This window comes from Toxorhynchites rutilus, chromosome 3 (genome assembly GCF_029784135.1).
Source record: "Toxorhynchites rutilus septentrionalis strain SRP chromosome 3, ASM2978413v1, whole genome shotgun sequence".
NCBI lineage: Eukaryota > Metazoa > Arthropoda > Insecta > Diptera > Culicidae > Toxorhynchites > Toxorhynchites rutilus.
In genome coordinates this window covers 289,624,724-289,636,932 of record NC_073746.1, presented here as the reverse complement: position 1 = coordinate 289,636,932, position 12,209 = coordinate 289,624,724, and the positions used below count along the sequence as shown (strand labels likewise).

At 38.8% G+C, this 12,209-nt stretch overlaps 1 protein-coding gene across 4 annotated transcripts in view; it reads right to left on the bottom strand.

Annotated features, from left to right (window-relative positions):
• The window catches only part of LOC129780464 (hemicentin-1-like), a 366,959-nt gene extending 357,400 nt beyond the window's left edge, over nt 1–9,559 (bottom strand). For 2 of the 4 annotated variants that reach the window (XM_055788773.1, XM_055788774.1), the window contains exon 1: nt 8,165–9,559. The gene's annotated coding sequence lies outside the window, so the exon portion shown is untranslated. The remainder of the gene's footprint in view (nt 1–8,164) is intronic. The other 2 variants (XM_055788775.1, XM_055788776.1) reach the window with 1 other exon arrangement.
• Between the last annotated feature and the right edge of the window lie 2,650 nt (nt 9,560–12,209).

Below are 12,209 nucleotides of genomic sequence, written 5' to 3'. Positions count from 1 at the left end.
ATACATTTTTTCAATTCGATGCCCAGAGAAATAAAACGTGCGGCAACAATGGCAGAGTTTAAGAGAATGTGTATTTCCCACGTAAAATCTGTTTTGTAAACAGGTTCTCGTAATTTTTTGTCAAATGATTTATTTATGTTTAATATCAATTGAAATTAGAAAAATATTTACAGGTATCTCAAACTGCCATGTTCGTACTGATGATGATGATGTTTTTTTTGTTGTTAAATTTGTATTGTTAAATTTGTTAAAATTGTAGATTATTATTAAAAAAAAAAAAAAAAAAAAAAAATTAGCGTTGTCTACGAAAGTTTGAGCCTCGCGCGCGTTTGGTGGGTCTGGACAAATGTTAATAATGAACACTGGCAGAAAACTGACACATAATGAAATTTTTATATAGGGTCTGGAGTGGAAACTGGAATTGGGATAGCTCATTCGGAATTGTCGTAAACTATCTTTCATCAGATGGTTATATCGATTATTTCTGATTGTAGCAGATCTCTTTCATGTTCTAAGTAGAAACTTTTAGATATTGGGTTCAATTCCCAATCAGTCAAGGATCTTCCCGGGTTGGAAATTTTCTTGACATGCCTCAGAAAAAACATTGGGCCTGAAGTTGAGACTATGACTATGGCAATGTCAATATGGATAGGAACATTGTTTGTTTTTTCGCAGTTTGTGCCTATTTTTACTGTTCTATTAATAGATATTTATGCCTGCAACAGATCCAGTTCGCTTCGTTTTTTTTTATAATACTGGTCTCTTGATATTTTTAAACTTAATTATTATCTATAAGATAAATCGTCCTGCTCAAACCTTTGTAGGGGTATGAGGTGGGCCATCATCATCATCATATAAGCGTTGTTAATCCATTCGATGCTTGCGGTAACGAAATGGATCTTTGTTCGAAAATAGAAATGGTTTTCCAGGTGAAATAACGCACTCTTATATGTTCTGTCTTTATAATATAAATAAAAATAGAGCGCCGAGAAAGGAATTGTCCAATTTGAACCGTCTTTATTTTGCTGTATTCGTCTCTGACCGTAGATCAATGTTATGGTAAAAACAAATTTTGAAATTTTTGGAAAACTTTGAGTGAAAGTTCGAAAAAATATAATTCCGATATTTTCTACAATGACATCGGAATTCGTGAAATTCAAGTGGAGTTGTTACGAACCTAACAAGAAAACGTGAATGTTCGAAAGAATACATATCAAACAATCAAATTGGGCGGGACGAAGTCGCCGGGTCAGCTAGTGATGTATACAATTTAGCTAAATTAGTTACTCATTATTGGCAGCACGGATAGGGAAGAAATGTGTGAGAAAACGAGAATGTTTTCAATTTACATCAACTGTATAACTGTATAACATATCAAAATCATTTTAGAGAATTTCCGATTCGATTGGTACCATTCACATCAAAAATCGTTATCAATGTTAAGTTATTTTACAACAACTTCCAAACTTTTCGGATTTGGCACCCTCAACGAAAGGCGTAGTACCGATTAATAAATTACATTCCTGATTCCTTACACATGCGGTTGTTTTATGTGTACAAGAGAGAGCCAAACAGTTGTGTGCGGTTTTGTTCTCCTCTTTATGGGCGCAAATCGTACTAAGTGTGTTTGCGTTTTTTTTTTTCCAAAATATATATTTTTATCAAGGCTCCTATGGCGTTAGCCTGACGGGGCCGGAGTTCAATATTTTAACAGTTTTTCTTATTATCTATGTTAGTAATATGTAACCGATTACTCGCGGTCGGCTCGAGGTTAGTATTACAAGTGTTCTCGTAATTGGGATGTTGCTGTCTCCAATGCTCTGTACGTGTGCCCGACACGGGATACTTCCTATTTGGATGCAGCTGACCATTAATCAGCAACGCCCCCCTAGTTTGCGTTTGTTTACGATGAAGAGTTTTCTCCGAAAACGCGTCTTTCGGATGCATGAACAGCATCGAAGATGCTTTTGTAAAAAAAAAATAAGGATGAAGATATTTTTCTGGTCGGACATAGGTTCATGCCAATTCGCCAGGCCACTCTGGATTTGCTGCCTGCCCATAACATACCATTTATACGTAATGAAGACAATCGCACCCCAAACGTACCGATTAATAAATCGAGTTGTATTGGACCATACTGTCTCAGTTGATGTACGAAATTGTTAGGAAGCCACCACAGCTTAACAACTCAAATCCTATATGTGCAAAAAAAGTTGGCTTCAAGGTGATCCAGACAATGATGACGAGGGGTCCTGGGAATCTTGAGGAAGATTTAAGATGAAGGGCCACTATTTGTCTAATTGTTTTACACCTCAGACACAAAAAACTCTGCCTGCGAATGAGGAATCTCTATAGTAGCATGTCCGAAAAAGAACCTGAAACTGTTGACAACCAGAGCAGAGGGTCCGAAGCCCCTAAGAAGGATGGATGTAATAGTTGTTATCCATGGTTACTACGCAAAGAAAGAAATGGATAAACCCCTAAGTCAGGAATTCCTTCTGTGGCCTTCCCAGATTGAAAAATATATCGTCTATTCGAGGAATAAGAAGTTTCTCGGCGATCTACTCAAGTTGCCAAAAATAACCTCGGTAGCAATGATTTAAAAAAAATTAAATGTATTACAATTGTTGAATAAAAATATATAGTTCGAAAGTTTTCAAGGGAGTTTTCTCAGTGTTTTTCTCGGGTCAGAAAAAATACCTACGTACTACGGACGATGAATAACGAAATGTATGACCGGTCCGATTTGAATGGATATTATTTCCGATTTCATTTATTCGCGCTACTTATGACTCACCCGTTATTCAAAGTATTGGCCATTGCTAGCCACTACTTTTTCTCATCTTTCTGGCAATTTAAAGATTCCGTCGCGAAAGAAGCTTTCATCTTCTGAAGTCAAGAATGAATCCAGCCAATTTTTGATAGCCTGTTCTGAAGAAATCGTATTCCACTTAAGACAGTATTCAAGTCTAGAATTTTGAAAAAAAAAACAAAAAACGAGGAATCGTGCACGCCATGACACAACTTTTTCTGAAACCCCCTCACTTCACCAGCTTGTAGTTATTGTAATTATGAATATTTTTTTCCGTTGAATTTTTATCTTATTGTTAAAAAATAGATAAACAAATAATTATATATGGATAGAAAAACTATTCTTGGTTTTGGTTTTTCGGAGCTCAAAAATGCCCGAAATTCGTGCCATTACACACTTAAGCATTCTGCATCGATCGGAACAAATGGTACTTGTGAAGGGCAAGGTTTGCTCTATAAGGCGGGTGAACCAGAATGTCCAATCCGCTATTTTCTGAATAGATTTTAACTTGAACAGAAACATGAAGCCCAGCGTTGTCATGAAGGAATATTATCGACTCGTGTCTGGTCGCATAATCTGATGTTTTTCAGCAATAGCTCGCATTAAACGGATCAATTGTGGCCTGTAGAAGTCTTCATAGATTGTTCGACCTTGTTTTAGCAGTCCATATTGGATAACACCATTTTGATCCCACCAAAAATGCTCTGTATTTGGTGGGATATTCAGGTTCAGTGTTGATGTTCCTGGTATGTAATGATGTTGATATTCTTGGTGCGATGTTCCTGGTATGAAAAACACGATCTTTTGCATTGTGGATTCTCGTGTTGAACCCTTTTTTCATCTCCGGTAACGGTTCGATGCAAAAAAAACTTCCTTTTGTACCGTTCAAGCAATAGTTCGGACATGTAAATTCGCCGTTCGACATCTCTCGCTTCCAATTCTCATGGAACATAATTTCCTTACTTTTGTAATGTATCCTGCGGCTTCGAGACGTTCAGAAAAAGCTTGTCGATTTACTCCCAATGATTCTGCAAGCTCTGTTTGCGTTTGACATGAGTCTCGAGCATTGTCTCTAATTCTTCGTCTACAAACTTTTTCTATTGACCCGGACGCTTTTTATCACTAAAAATCACCGCTCTTAAATCGTCCAAACCATTCATCACTAAATCTATCCGATGGTGCAGTGTCACCATAAACTTCCGCAAGCATTCTATGTGCTTCAGTTGCTTTTCTCTTCCAATGGAATTTAAACTATCCGTAAATGGTGCTTATTTGCGAGGAAAATCGACGTTTCCAACCTTGTTGTCAATTGAACTTGTTGTACAAAACTCAAAGATGTTGTTTATGGACATGCCGACACTTGACGATTCAGCAAAAATCAACTGTCGCCATCGACTATTTATAGCACCATGAACCATCTAGTGAAAATGGAACGAATTAAGTTGCACACCCAATAGCTTTCGCTGTTTTCCCTGGGTTGTTCGAAAAAAATATCACAGGCTTATACCGTTCTGAATTATTTCGGACGCTTAAGACATATGATGCAGAAAACAGATATCAGCTTCATACACAGGTATTATTTGGTTGGTATTTTCAATAAACTAGTTCAATTTGCTTTCAAGCTTTTTACTTTGGTACCTATTTGATTGAAAACATAAAAAAGAGTCATCGAATAAAATGCTTTTCAAATCAAGCGAATAAGAATCAAACTTCGGACACCATTTATAAAAAAATCAAATTTCGGACACTTTATTTTGCAATTTTTTGAACGAAAATTACATTACATTTGATTATGATTTATAGTCAACTGCGAAACACTTACCAAGCAATCACAGTAAACTGATAACGATGATGAGAACTGATGAAACACGAGAGAAATTTGAATATTGATGAAGGGATAACTAAGCAAACGTCAAACAAAAACGATAATTAGTGGATTTTGGATTTTGGATGGATTTTTTCCTACTGTGTAATAATTCAAATGTAATTCTCAAATGAAGTGATAGTGAAACCATGGGATTACTCTAAAGAATCAATTGTGGTATCAATTTTATAGTTATATCATCAGTGCATTAGGCATTTCAAGATATTAGAACAAGGTGTCCGAAATATGATGTTGTCCGAAATATGATTCAAAACGGTAATAACACATTGAACCCAGTGTCGGTTCCTAGGGGCCGACGTTGAGCTTTTTGATAAATATGCCAAAAGCTTACTTTGATAGGAAAGTGCTGACTGATTGGGACTGACAGTTACAAAATAAGAAAATGAAAATATATATCGTTTGTTTTCGGATGTTTTACAAAATGTGACTACTTTCTAGTCAAATTCCTAACTATTTCTATTTATACAATAAGTATCTATGGGAGCTGGAACCGACACTGATGTTGTGCAAACGCTCTTGATGTGGGCTGAATGGAAAGCGCAGCAAATCGGGGCTTAACGTGTTAAGACATAAACCAAAATTAAACTCCGGAATCATTCCACATGAAGGGTGTCCCGCATTAAATTGCATCACAGAAAAAAACGCTGTAGAATATAACCCATTGGTTATTTTCTCTTGACAATTTGGGTAGAAATAGTTTAGAGTGTATTGTTCACACTGTATTTTTATCGCTGTCAGTTTTTCGAAAATAGGAAAAAATGGCGCCATCCAAAAAGCAACATGGCGAATTGATTTTGCTCAAGCACCTGGAGAATCCTCAAGTCTCTCATCGGGACATCGAAAAACAACTCGGAATCGTGCAGGCAACGGTGAGTTGTGTAATTAAACGTTTTATGAAATTCTGAGCAATGAACGAAAGGAGGAATGCGGACAGAATGGATGTTGTATTAGTGATCAGGATCACAAGCGTGTCGTGATAGCGTTTAATGCGGGCGCTACACGATTCGTCCAACGTTTCACTCGAATGTTGGACTCAAACATTTGACTCGATGAATCGTCAAATGTTGTGACGAATGTGCTGCTACACGGTGAAGTGAATGTTCGATTCAATGCAATCGGTCCAAACAATCGGCGAGTATTTGGATCGAATGTTTATTGTTTTTATTTACCATCAAAAACGTTAGGAACCTGGATGACGATGCGAGTATTGAAATTGCTGCCGTAGCAATTGTACTGATATCGGGCTATAAATAAGAAATGCTTGAAATTAACATTATTAAACTGCAATATTTTGCCGAACATTTTGAATTTTATGAATCAATTTCATAGTTCCTTCATCTAAAACTTGTAAACAAACCAATCTGGCAAAGATAGATTCGGACGAATCGTGTAGCGGTGTATCAAATGTCATCGAGTGTCGAATCAACGAATGACAAAAATCTTTTGACTCGTGCCACTCGCGTTGGAAGGTAATCCACAACGAACGGATTACCTTCCAACGCGAATATTCGACACTCGACATTGGAGGTTCGTAGCTCGTCAGTCGACTACACGATGCGTCGAATCAACGAGCGTCCAGCATTCGAGGGGGTTCGTAGCATCGTGTAGCGCTGGCTTAAGCGGAATCCCAATGCTTCGGTCAAGGATATGGTCAAAAAGTTGAACCTGTCCAAGTCCAAGAAGGCTCCAAATCGTGACGAACGGCAAAATACTGACTAAGCCTCATTGTCTCATCATGGATGATACGTCAAGGCGGACTTCCGGCAGCATCGTCACCGCCCAGTACAAGTTTAATGTTCCGGAGGATGTAAGGGGACAGAAACATTCAAAGTTTTCCAAGAAATACATGATTTGGCAAGCGATCTCCTCATGTGGCAAACGGAGTTCGCCGTTCGTGACTACCGGGACTGTAATCGGGCGGATCTACCTCAAGGAGTGTCTACAGGAGCGTCTGCTCCCTCTTTTGAAGCAACACGAGGGCCCTACAATCTTTTGGCCGGCTCTAGCTTGGTGTCACTATTCAAAGGATGTCCTGGAGTGGTACGAAGTCTACGGGGTCACTTTCGCACCAAAGGACGTGAATCCCTTCAGCGCACCGGAACTAAGAGTCATAAAAAATACTGGGCTCAATCTGAGGAAAACATGAAGAAAATATAAGTTTCCGTACAGAAGTAACTGCAGCCAGATGTTGTACAGAACCTTATGAGTGGAATTAAGCGTGAGAAGCGAGCATAGGTTATGGTATTGAAATTGAATGAAATGAATATGCCAAAAGCTTACTAATGGGTTATATTTTATTGTCTGAAAGTTTGAAAAAGGTAGGTCAACTAGGTAATCTTCTACAGTGTTTTTCCGTGATGCAATTTGATGTGAGACACCCTTGAAATCTCGATTCAACATGTTTTCGACTGAAAATGTTAGTTCACGTGCCAATTTCTGATTTTTATCGGGAGAATTGTTTGCTTCAATAGGCAGAAATCGGCGATTAAGGCGCGTCAACACTATCGTATATTGAGTGTCGTAAAAGAAATCCATTATTTGCATGTAACTAAGGTCTTTCTTTAGCACAGGACAGTTCAACAAACACAACGTTCCGGGGGTTGTTGGTTCGATTCCCGCTGTGTCCGAAAGATTTTTCGTTCCGACTTGGTACACGCGTACTTTCAAACAAAGTTCATAATTAGGGTTCTGTTCGGTTTTTAATAACAGTGTGGAGCAAACATTATTTCATAACTCGATGCACACTTTCAATGAAAAAAAAAGTAGAAAGATGCATTCAATTAGGCACTCTTGCTAAGGCATTTGTGGAGAAATTCTAGAATAACGATGCTACCCCATGACACAAGTTAATTCAACCCAGCCCCGAAGAATGAAACATGTCAACTTCCCCAAACTCATAAAGATGTCCAATCATTCCTAAAACATATATTTTTTAGAGTAAACATCCACTGAACAACACCCGTTCAGTTGTGCAAATCCACAAACAAACTCCTCCATGGACAATACTTATTTACACGACACTGGCAGAGCTCGTTCTGGAGATCAATGATAGCTGGAAATGTAGGAATAGAAATCAGTAGGCTCAAATATTCAACAACGATGGAATAATTTAACTGGACTTGCCACCCAGTTGACCCCTCGAAACTTGGAAGCACCGTTCGATCCGATAATTCCGAAAACAAAACCCCTCCTCCCTCCGAGGTGATACGGAAAAGTTTCCTTCGGAGCACTGCTCAGACGGCATGTCTCCCATAATCAGCCGAACATCACGAAGTTCGGGGAAAATCCTCACCACCAATCCCTGTAGGGGAGGAGAGGAATAGGACTTTGAAGATCGTAATCCGTTCAGACAAACTGTTCTCAAGCAAAACTTTGCTATCGTGTAGACAATCAACGAAATGATGAACAAAGACATCAAAACACACAATGTGCGTAGCTTTCATTGAGGTGGGGTAAAGTGAACTTACCTAAGTCTGAGTCGCTTCCAAGAACGCCAAAATAGCGATGCGGGAGGAAAGCGCCTACTCCGAGAAAAGCTTCACCGTGATGTTATCTTTGGCAGTAGAAGCTGTTTCAGCGCTTTACGAGGCTTTTTATTTTTGTTTTTCAAAGCACCCAAGATTCCTACTGGAAATGGTTTTTTATTTTTGTTTCTTTTTTTTTTTTGGGAAACGAAAACCTTGTCCCAGCGTTCGATTCTCGTCACAAACTGTATTCTTAGATATTGTGCAAATCCTCTGTTGTTGGTTTTTGTCCTTATCAATCCAGCTCACCACTGGTTAATTTCTGCGCGGCGGAAAAGTCACAACACAATCACGCGAAAACGGAGCTAGGGGCCGGTTGAGGCTGTAAACATGTAATAAATTTCTGCTGTTTCTTTTCGTCTTCACGTCGGAAGGGTGGAAGGAGAATCACTCGAACGGTAAATGCAAATAGCACGGTTTCTTTCACACAGGAAAAAGTGTACAGCTTAAACGGTAAACACGAAATTGAACCTCTCAAACGCAGAGCTCTGCCTAATTCGCCCACTTTGCTGTGGTGCGCCCGAAGGGAGAAACGAAAGCACTTTTCTTAATCACTTAATCCTTATTGTAATATTATTTTCCGTTTCCACCGGTGTTCGCTCCGGTCGCCGTCTCTCCACTAGGCCGCTCGACCCCACCGAACACAAATGTAAATTGCTCGCTTATTTACGTAACCTTCTGCCTTTCACGATTCTGATACAAATTTATAAGCCCTCCTTACTCTTTGGCCATTTCTCTGCTATTTTACGTCACACTTTCACATCACTCCCCTCCGGCGACCAAATTGTACTCGTACATCAAATTGCAAAAACAGCTTCAGCCACTTGAAATCACCTTCAATCAAAACAAATTTCTTCTCGGAACCTTTTTGTGCCACCACTTCTTGACGAACACACACACACACACACTCACAGTCGATATGGAAGAAGGTAAGCAGTAAACAAACGAAAAACAATTTTCACGCACTCGAGTCCACCCGAGCGAACCTGCTTCTTTGCGCACCGAAATCGGGACCTCTCTAAATTCAAATTATTTTTCAACACCTCAAAAATGAAGCACTCGGGGCAGGTTCGTCAATCTATATTCATGCATGCCCAACACTGAATCCAGAACTGACATCCACAGCGCGGCCTTGTTTCGTGTAGTCGATTCCGATGGCACCAAAGTTGGTCCCCCCCGCTTTCACTGGGGTGTAGACAAATCCAAATGGTCCACAGAAAGATTGGTAAAAACAATATTCTATCTGCCTGTATCTGTTTGATTGCTGCTTAGCGACTGGCTGAAATTCGCGTCCACGTTGACGGAAAATCAAACACAAACTGACAGCTGGTGCCAGGACGAACCGCTTGCTGCCGAGGCTGCTGTTCGGTGTTGCCACTGCTTCGGAATGGCGACCTCTGCCGACGATGGGCGAAGGAGCAGTACCCTCTCGCACTCGTTCCGGTCCGGTCCGGTCCGGGGTGGATGCTCGCCGAGTGGGTGGTAGCTTTTCTCTCCCCTCTCGATCACTGTCGCTCTTTCGACGCTCACACGATGAATGGTGGTTGGAGTTTTCCACGCGGATTTTCTCGCACAAATCACAGTGTTACCAGACGAACCATAAGTTCAAGTCATTGGAACAGGAAGGTTCAGGATTTTGAAGCTATTTTCGATAGTAATATGTCATCATTGAGAACTCTCACTTAGTTGTCCTACAAATAACGCGTGTAAAATGACACTGGAATCTTCCCTAAATACTGATGAAAAAGTCACAGAAAGGTTGTGTCCGAGACACGACCACATAGTTGACGTAGGATTCCGTTAGGATATCTGTTGCATGCTGATTTTTTTCTTTTTCTTTATTAAAGAGATTTTCAGCCAAAGGCTGGTTCATCTCTAAATGCTGATTTTGGATATGTTTGAAGAATAACATTGTTAAACTTTTCGATAATGATTTGGTGGCCCTGAAAAGAGCGGTTTTGTCTGGTTGTTAGGTATTGTTTGTTCACTCCACCAGTGTTCACAACCGAATGATGATGATAGAAGGATTGTGATGAGTCATTGGGTAATGCGTATCAGGAGAGAACACAATTATCATTTTTTCTCACCAGAAAAAAAAACCTGTTACATTATCATAGACAAAATATACTTGAAATGGAAAAGGTAATTTAATTTATAATTTTTACTTTCTGAGTGTTTATTCAACCCATTTCCATTTTTGCTTTAAACCCAACAAAACACGATGTTACATACCTCAATGCGTATATTAATTGAACTAACAGTCCTTAATACGATATGTAGAGCACGTGGGAAATCACTTTTTCGAATATTCCTTAATTTTTACAATTTTTCTCGTCGTATGAGCTTTCCTTGGGAGGAAAAAATCGTTTCATATTTCAAGTCATTTTATCAAACTGCTACCATATACAATTTCACACTTACACTTGTGCTAAAAGTTTTACAATGCATGATCGGTCATTGATATGAGATTTCACGAAGTAACCAATATAAAAGTTCCAATTTAAAATTTTATTTATATTCTATGAAACATAAGTTCTATTGACGAATTTACACAAAGTTGAATCAGCTCATGCGACATCTACATCAGAGCTCAGAACCACAAAAGTGAGGGTGTTTGTTTATTTTACGCACTGAAAAGCAAGATTCGGTGGTGATTATTCATTTTATTTCAATTTAGATTCATTTCAGCCATTGAATGTCGTCAGTATATGGTAAGAAAGTTGGAGTTTTGTATATTTACGATGGTTTCATCACGCGATTTGACCAAAGTCATAGACAGTCTCCGAAAATTTTAAGTTTGATAATGCATACCGGTTATTGATACTATGGACAATTGCGATAATCATCATTTCAAATTGACTGATATCATTGATTATATAGGGACCGATACGAGAAGGATTTGCAGTATTTTTAGCGCCATATTCATCGTTTACTTAGTTGAAAAAAAATTAAAGTTGCAATACTTATAACAAGCATTTCCTCGTAATACACATAGCACATTGTAAAATGATGGTTTTCTAACCTTTTCAGCGTGGAAAGAACACATGAAACCGGGAAATTTGAAGATAAATTCTGGTTTTTCTAGAAGATTTGAACGAATTTCATACCAAAGAAACAAAACATAGGGCCTGATTCTCGAATACACTTCACGGTGGAAACGAAATAAACGGCACGCCATTGAACTACGTTTTACGGGTTAGTGAAGTGTCGAAGATAATGATGAGTTTTCAGGCAGAATGAGCACTTTTCAAACAAAAAATCATTAATGAAAAATTACTTCTTCGTATCAAACTGGTATTCAATGTGAGTGGAAAACTTTGTTTTCTTCATGTGATATAATAATCTCATACAAAAATTTAATCTGAAGATAATTTGATATTATAATGATAAATTTAGCGGGAAACTAATCTCGCATCCAGATGTCGACGCCGTACCGTTGTCATCGCGAATGCGTTTCATACCGTTTCCAGCGTGAAGTGTATTCGTAGTGTATTCGAGAATCAGGCCCATACTCATTTTACTCGCTGCGCCATCTGGTTGTAAATCCAACGTAAATTCGTCAATTCAGTTCATTGAAACATCATTCTTCAATTTTCTTATTGTTCTTCAGTATTCTTATTGCAACGAAAATAAAAAAAAAAACACTCGTTCATCACTCCAAACTTATTTGCCAGCACGTATGTAATAAGCAATGTTCACGCTAGTTATAATGAGCACTATCCATTTGTGCGCGCCGTTCGTTAAACTATCGACCACGAGGGTATTAACATGCTGATTTTCCCCAGGTACCTTGAATTTGAAATCTCGGTTAGAGAATACATTTCGGTGGGAGCAAAAGTTCCCCCTACTTTCATGCATTTGCAATGCCGATTTCCCCCAGGGAGTTTGGTTTTGATGTTTCTGTTAGCCGAATGTGTCGTCAATTTCGACCAATCAGAAGTGGGTATTTCCGTTAGGATAGGGGTTGAGATTTTTTAACTGTTCGATA